Here is an 8469-nt window from a genome sequence, read left to right as displayed (position 1 = left end):
CTGGACACAATAATCTTCTTAAAGATAAACTCAGAGGCGGGCAGTTTGTGTTGGGTTGCTCAAGTTTTCACAGCATGACTAGAAAAAAAGCAAAAACAAAACCCAGAGAACATGAAGGCATTGAAAAACTGTCTAAATTCACATTTCTCTCCGACTGTTTTCAAAATGGAAGAACGAGCTATGTGAACGCTGTGATTCTAATCTTTCAAAGTAAGAGAAACAGCATCACATTCAGACCTGTGTGGGACAAACAGAATCTTCTTCAGTATTTTAATGCAATCACTGATTTCCTCTTATTTTCACACAAACTTCAAGTGTTTCTGTTGCAGAACAAGGCTGCGATGGATTTGTCTCCAAAAGGCAGAAGATCAGACTCTGAAGACCCCGACACACCACGGGGATCGCAGTCATCGCTCAGGTTGATCCTTCAAAAACAATTCCTCCTGCTTAATGTCTAAAGTTGCAGAAAAACATTAAAAAAACATGTCAAATGTTTTTGGGTTAAAAAAAGAATAAAGGTCAGTAGTTTATTATTTGAAAGCTTCATCGATCATTCATTAAATTGTCTTTAAACACTTTGGTTGTCTTCATCAGAGAAGAAGAAGAAGAAGAAGAAGAAGAAGAAGAAGAAGAAGAAGAAGAAGAAGAGATCGAGCTGTGTAGGATCCATGCATAACAAGAACTCTTCATGTTTGTGTTGTGTCTTAAATTCAACAGCTCGGCTTCTGAGTTCTTGCACATGGAGGCTTTAGGACCCAGAGCGCTCCGCTCTCCCCCTCTCTCTCTCCCTCTCCCTCTCTCTCTCTCTCTCTCTCTCTCTCTCCTCTGCTTCTCTCTATCCCTGTTTCAGATAGACCGAGTGTCCGCTTGCTGGATCCCTGCCTCTCCCTCTCGTCCTCTTCATCCCTCTGCACACAGAGATCAGAGACCGGCACGGTCCAGCAGCAGCAGGAGGACCTCCAGAGACCACCAGAAACCCCTCCGAGCCTGATCTCGCTGCAGCTTCTGGACTAGTTTCCTTCAGAGTTTTGTCCAGGATTCAAACAACACAAGTAATGAGTTAACTGTTGTTAGTTAATGTTTCTTTTCTCTCACGTCCCGTGCACAGAGCTGAAGGCTCAGAGCTCCTCCCCCTTTTTCTCTTTCACTCGCTCAGCTGTCACTCTGTCTGTCACTCTCAGGATATCCCCTTCCCTCTTTCTAGGGTTTCATAATGCATCAGGAGCTCGCTCAGAGGCAGGGCTGCCTTCCTCTCCTGTGAGCACAAGGGCAACTATTGAGCTCTTCATCAGGATGAATCCACAGACCGGCCTCATGGATACAAGGGAAGGTCCCAGGCCAGCACCTCACAGAGACTCACTCCTAACTTTTAATAACTAAAAACAAATCAGCTGATTAATTATTGACCTTTCAGAGCTGTTTTTAAGGGCAGGGTTTTTTTTCACGCTTCTGTCGGATCTGTTGGATTTAAAAATATGGGAAACGCAGCAGGGAGCTTGGAGGTCCCCCAGCTGAAGGAGGGCAAGACGACATCGGCCCCCCCAAGCTCGGCAGGGTCCCAGAAACAACCCGCAGGGCTCAAGCTCCCCATGCCACCTGAGGAGGAACTGGAGCAGCGCTTCAGCGCCGTGCTGGTGAGTTACAGGTCGAGAAACGAGCACGAAGCAAAACACGAGAGAGAAACAAAGAATGTGGAATATGTATGAAATGTGCACGTCCTCAGGACAAGCTTATCACAGTGCCAGGTACACAATGCCACTGTGGAAAGATACATAAGAGGTCCTTTATGCTGGAGCTTACTGCAGCATTAGGCTCCCTGCATGCTCTGCTGGAGGAGCAGCTCGGCTTCCACTTTAATCAAATCTAAAGTTTGTGTTTTAGTCTTCCTCCAGAGTCCACATCGAATGCTACCAAATATGACATGAAACCATTCACTCGCTCCATTACTGGAGATGAAGGGATGATGCCACCTGCCTCTGAATAATCTGTTATTATGTTCAGGTACAGGATGTGTGTATGATGTGGACTTCCTCGGGTGTTGTGTGTTTGTTTTGTCTTCAGTGTTGTGGATCTATGTTTCGTATTGGAGGTCTGGCTTGAGTTCTACGTTGTTGCTGGACTAAACTTTTCTATTTCTATTTATATAATTATATAAAGTGTATATTTATATAATTATATAAACTGTATATTCATATAATGCACGGTGATGTCATCCGTCACAGTTCACTGATTGGATCTTTAAAGAAAGTTTCCATCATGTGATTAATATGATCTGGTTTTGATGACTTAGTTTCTAAAGATGTTTTAATGTGAACAAACTTTTCGAATGATTCCGGTAAATCCGTCTTTATTCCAGTGATGAGTGTGTGTTTAAAAGCAGATATAAAGAAATACCATTAGGCGTCTTTTATTGCATTCCTCGACAGCGACTTGAAGTCTCGTCATTACTGCTCTGATGTGTTTACGACGAGCGAGCGGTGACGAGCTGACGCCACGCCTCCCTGCTGACAGATGTGACGTCCAATATGTGGACGGACCGCTTCCAGCATGTCCCGCGTTCCTCCTGTCGCTGCCTGATGGTTATCTGATGCAGCGACGATATGACGTCACGTTAGCTGAGCTGTGATTGGATCGTTCTCAAACACAAAGAGGCCGGAGGGTTATCGTCAGGAACAGAGACCTCCTCAGGCTGAGTGATAATCAATGAGAGCTCCCTTCAGTCGAGGCAGCTCAGTCGATGTGTGTAAGAGCTCAGCTCTCAAGGTTTAAACCAAGCAGCAGCATCAAGGAGGAAGTGTGAAACTCCTGCAGTACCTGGAGTGTCCACTAGAGGCTGGCTGCAGCAGCACAGGAAGTCACATACACACCCATTCAAACAGCCTGTTTTTACAGCAGACATGTTCACAGCACATAGGTGTGATTAGCTCATGTCTCCATCCACACACACTGTACGTTTTGATGACTCAGCAGTTTTGATGAAGGATAAGAGTCATTCACGATAAGGCGTGCAGCTGGAGGTTCGAGATCGGCCTCCTGCTCTTCACCTCGACAGAACGATGGTTGGGAGCGGCCCTTTCAGGAAGCAATGGAGGTTTGATTTTAGATAGACGTTGTGTTGTAGTCTAGACCACACTAACCGAGACCAAGACAGGACGAGTCCGAGGGAGCTAAATATCAAATCAAGACGAAGAGCAGGACGAGACAGAGTCTAAATGTTTCCTGTACGACCACACGAGTGAGGCGCGAGGCCGACCTGAAACTGGCCTCAGCTCGTTCGGCTGACCGAGGCCGCCGTCGATGAGCCTCCATACCGCCCCCTGCAGGAACAGACGGATGATGTCACATGACGTTACCTCCAAAGGCTCTTTAACCGCCCACTGCATCCTAACGGCGTGCGAAGGCAGGTCAGAAGAACAAACTCTCCCTGTAAGCAGTTAAAGAGGATTTATCTGTGAGCTCCTCTGGGAACCTTTAAGCTGCTGCAGACCTGAACTTCAAAGACAGGAGGCCTTCATCAATAACGCATGCATCACTCTGCAAAGCTGTCCACTCATTTCATTACTCATTTGTCCTCAGGAGCTGGAATACATTATACATACTCATCCAGCGTGTGTGTGTGTGTGTGTGTGTGTGTGTGTGTGTGTGTGTTGGGGTCATTGAATGACCACAGTTTGTGTAAACTGCTGCAGCTTCTTTAACTCGAGCGTGGATGCATCAGCAGTCCATTTGAGGTGTTTGCACGAGTCTGCAGATAAATGTGAGATTAAATTTAATAAATAAATAAATAAAAAATCTGTCGTTCTGCAGCAGATTAACTGCAACCACCTCTCCATCCTGCTCCACACGTTCCCTGGCTCTTTTTTTTGCTCCTTCACTTTTGCTTCCACTCCCCAAATATAGATCATCTCTCCCAACAAGCAGCCCTCCTCCTCCTCCTCCTCCCCCTCCTCCTCCTCCTCCTCCTCCTCCTCCCCCTCCTCCTCCTCCTCCTCCTCCTCCTCCTCCTCCCCCTCCTCCTCCTCCTCCTCCTCCTCCTCCCCCTCCTCCTCCCCCTCCTCCTCCTCCTCCCCCTCCTCCTCCTCCTCCTCCTCCTCCTCCCCCTCCTCCTCCTCCTCCTCCTCCTCCTCCTCTGCTGAGTCTGCAGAGCAAATCTTCTGTGTTAAGTGGAGAATAAACTCTGTCTGCATACAAACCAGCCGGCTCGGTGCTGCCTGTGAGAGCTGCTGCACGCTCTGCAGAGGCTCCCTCAGAGCTGTGGGGTCTGCAGGGTGTGTGTGTGTGTGTGCGCGCTCACATCTGCATGAGCGTGTGTGTGTGTGTGTGTGTGCACTGACTTCTCTGTGTTGTGTCTGCTGTCACTGCAGCGTCCTCAGACCTGAACAGAAATCTGCACAGGACGCCGCTCGGATAACGCCGTTGTTGAAATGATTTAGTGAGCTCCAGCACTTTTTGTCTTTTACATAACACTTTGCATATCTCCCAGCTGGGTATGCGGCAGTGGGTGGAATTGTAAATGTACATCTGTGGATTTGTGTATTTACAGACGGAGTGAAAAAGAGAGAGAGAGAGAGAGAGAGAGAGAGGAAGAAAAACAGGAGCGTTTGTTTACTCGCTTGTTAAAGAGGTTAGGAAGTTCAGTTTGATTCTATGATCGTCGTAACGCTCGAAGCTGCAGGATCACAGTCGCACTGATCCTGAACTTTCATTTCTGACACATCAGAATCTATTTCATAAAGTCTGTAAGGAGACATCGACCACACAGTCCGCTACAAACGTGAAAACCACGTTTGAAATCCTGCAGATATAAAAAACAATTCTACTCATTTATTGCAGCGTCATGGCGGCTCATCATGGCCGCCGTCACAACAAGACACGTCCCATTAAAACTATAAAATGAACTTTGATAGTTGCAGACTATGTAAGGAAATATCTGAGGTGATGTTAACTACAAACTATAGAACAGGTTGAGTCCACTTTTCTTTCATTTAGACGTTTAAGTGTAAAATTTAAAAAAAAGATTTACACATTTTTTGTTTAAAAACTGAAAAATGTTCCTAGTGAGTTTCTTTTTACTGTAATAATCTGCTTCTGGTGTGTGTGTGTGTGTGTGTGTGTGTGCGTGTGTGTGTGTGTGTGACATAATTTAGTCCACCTTGTATTTCTGCATCAGTTAAAAAAACCAACATGTTGAAACAGCAGCTGATGAAGCGTGACAGAAGTGACCTGGAGCTGCTGTCTGTGAGCCTGATGCATCGATCCTCCGGCTGAGTGACGTGTTCCTCACAGAGCTGTGACATCATCAGGCAGACACGGCGTTGTGTCGGTGCAGAGGAAGGGCTCCGATTTATCAGTAATTATTCAACCTCTGCAGCAAAACGCAGCTCGTTTCTGCGAACGCCACGACGCCATCGATCCGTCCTTCTGGGACCCTCAGCACTTTTTATAAATTCAGGAATGCATCATCATGCATCATTCAGCGACAATGATCCACTTCTGTCTGCTGAATACAACACACTGCTTCTGTCTCTCGCTGCTGCTCGTCTGAGCCTCCGATTCTTAAAATCAGAAACGCCGGTCAACACGATTTTCCCGCCGCGCTGCTGAAATGAACCTGAAAATGTTCCTTTCTGTCCACTTGGCGCTCACGTTTAACGGCAGCTGTGAAGGTCACTTCCCTTTTTTCCGCTTTTTGACGCCTCTTAAATCAGAAGCGTCCAAAGCTGAGGCAGAAAGATTTTCCAAAGTCTCACAGTGAAATACTGCAGCGATTACTGAGCAGGTTGCCATGGCGAGCGAAAGGCCACGTGTGCTTTCACACTCAACACGTCCAAGTTGTGCATGAAGTGATCCACGGAGGGCCGCACGCTGACCAGCTGGAGGAGAAAGTTCTCCCACAGATCTCACTTCACCGTCACACAGAAAGTCCCCGCTGACCGCCGAACGACAGCGGCGTCTTCATCCGTCTTAAATAACGTGATTAAACTACAGTCGTAACTAGACTGAACTTTATTGATCCTTTTGAGACCTCTGGGACATTTAGGGTCCCAAACAGCATTTACAATAAAATGTAGCAGGTAACAAAAAAAAGTAACAATATAAAGAATCAGATAAAATAAATAATAAAAAACTCTCTGTTGGAAAAAAGTTTTAAAAAAAATGCATGGAAGAAGCAAAAATATACAAAATATGGCTGAAAAAATTATATTGCACTTTGGTTGAAATTATTGCACATATAATAATAATAATGATAATAATAATAATAATAATAATTGGCTCAACCTTAAACAGCTAAAGGGCAAAATAAACATGAAGACCACTCAGCTTTCAGGGGGCTCTCAATCAAAACAATCAGAAAGCATGACGTCGATGCAGGCGGGGAATCATGGGAGTGATTCCTTTCTGCGACGAAACCACGAAAACGAAACTCTGAGTCGACCTGAGGAAGCGAATATGTTCACAGTCGAGCTGATGTATTCGTGACCTTTCTCATCAAGGTCACAGAGGAGATTTCATCTACAAACTTTTTTTTGCTCTATGAGAAATAAATCTGAGTTGTTTTCTCTCGCTCAGTTTGAAAGAGTTTGAGAGCGACTCAGTGGGCCGCACGTAACCGCCACGTATCGACCCGGCAGCTCGCTCATCGGGCTGATTTATCAGAGTAGTATTGATTTACTGCTGCACTCCGCTGTGCCCTCCTTTCCCTGCACGGCTCACATGCATCTGTTCATCCATTTAAACATGCTAGCTGTTTGTTTGAATGCAGAAGCTTTCATTATAAGTTTAGGTATCAGAATCCATATTGGAAGGAAATGTGTTTTTGTGAATCTCCTCGAGGTCGAGCTTTCTTCATGATAACTTCAAACGGGTTAGTGCTGAGGTGTCATCAGTGTCAGCTCGAGGTCACTGAGCCTCGTTCTACCAGCTGGAAGACGCTGCCTGAACCGGTGACTCAACAGGAGTTTGTGTCAGCGCTCCCTGCAGTAAATCAGCACTAAGTAATGACTGCTGGTCATTCCTCAGCCGACACACAAACACTGACCTTGTGACGAATCGTCGAGCTGACTTTATCACGGCGAGGGAGGAGGGAACCGATGTGATACGAGAGGAAAGAGAAAGACTGAAGCGATAAAAAGGCCTCCTGTGTTTCAATGAGCTCAGCTGATTCTGCATCCGTTTATTCTCTGGGACAGCAGCGGCGTTTAAAAGTGTGCGAGGTGCGCTCTGTTATCGGAGCTTCACAGGAACGTTGTGGTGGCTCGGGGGGGGGGGGGGGGGGGGGGTGGGGGGGTGGATAAACATGGATGTAGTCTCAGTGACCTCTTCCATTGGTGTCTGACAAGTCAAGAGATGTCGGTCGCCATTTTGAAAATGTTGACTCTCCCTCACCGTCTCCTTGAAAACAGCGAGAACGCACCAACCTGTCAAATCCTACAATTCTGATCGAGCTGGTTTATTTATGACTCTTAGAATAAATTTCAAAAATTTTCAGCTGTCGATAAGAAGTTATTATCATATTTAACATGTTTAATTCTGCTGTTAAAGTCAATGTTTGGACTTAAGTCCTTGTGGTTTGTGTGGTTTTTACTTTTTTTGTAGCCAACCTCTAGTGGGCACTTGAGGAACTGCAGTTCCCCCCCACACACTGTTATAGCACTGAAGGTTCCTGCTTGCTCACTGACTGAAGATAAAAATTGTTATGTTGCTCAATCTGGTGTTGTTCATGTTCTCTGTGATTTCAGCAGGTTCAGACTCTCCCTTTAATTCTTCTCCTCTTTATTGCAGAACACCATGAATCTCCCTCCAGACAAGGTGAAGATCCTGAGTCAGTACGACAACGACAAGAAGTGGGACCTGATCTGCGACCAGGTGAGGCTTCTCACCTCACGCCGGCTCAGTCAAAGCGTCATGCAAACAAAACGCAAATACACGGCTCTGCTCCGGTCCTCAAAAACACACAAACACACACGAGGAAGCTCATTAATATTGAGCATCACCGTAGTAACCACAGGTGCATCCATAACAAACTGAGTCATGATGAGAGAGTGAAAGAGGACACCTCACACACACACACACACACACACACACACACACACAGTCACAGTTTGCTTCTCATAAACGTTGTTTTATTAATGTTATGAGTTCGGCCTGGTTGAATTTAAAACCCCTGCAGTCGAGTCATTTCTTCAAACTTAAGATCAGATCTATTTGCATGAGAGACGCTGAGTAATCAAACCCTGAGCCCACTCCCTCCTCCTCACTGCAGCACAGCCAGCAATTACAGATCTGTGTGTGTGTGTGTGTGTGTGTGTGTGTGTGTGTCTACATCTTCAGGAACGGTTTCAAGTGAAGAATCCTCCTTCAGCCTATCTGGAGAAGCTGAAGAGTTATCTGGATCACGGAGGCGGCGGTCGAAAGGTAAAAACAAAAAGCTCACCTCCCACTCCTCAAGTCAAAGTTCAGTTTCTGTTT

The 8469-nt window shown here is 46.0% G+C and overlaps 1 protein-coding gene and 1 long non-coding RNA gene across 2 annotated transcripts in view; one reads left to right on the top strand and one right to left on the bottom strand.

Moving 5' to 3' along the window:
- The window catches only part of LOC306817093, a 160747-nt gene that overhangs the window by 101974 nt on the left and 50304 nt on the right, over positions 1–8469 (bottom strand). The window lies entirely within an intron of this gene.
- LOC306817072 (UDP-glucuronosyltransferase 2C1-like) overlaps positions 1–8469 on the top strand; it is a 78870-nt gene that overhangs the window by 27930 nt on the left and 42471 nt on the right. The window lies entirely within an intron of this gene.

This window comes from Symphodus melops (genome assembly GCF_947650265.1).
Source record: "Symphodus melops genome assembly, chromosome: 21".
In the NCBI taxonomy this organism is placed as follows: domain Eukaryota; kingdom Metazoa; phylum Chordata; class Actinopteri; order Labriformes; family Labridae; genus Symphodus; species Symphodus melops.
The sequence above is the reverse complement of the archived record's forward strand: the minus strand, read 5'-3'. Positions and strand labels throughout refer to the sequence as shown.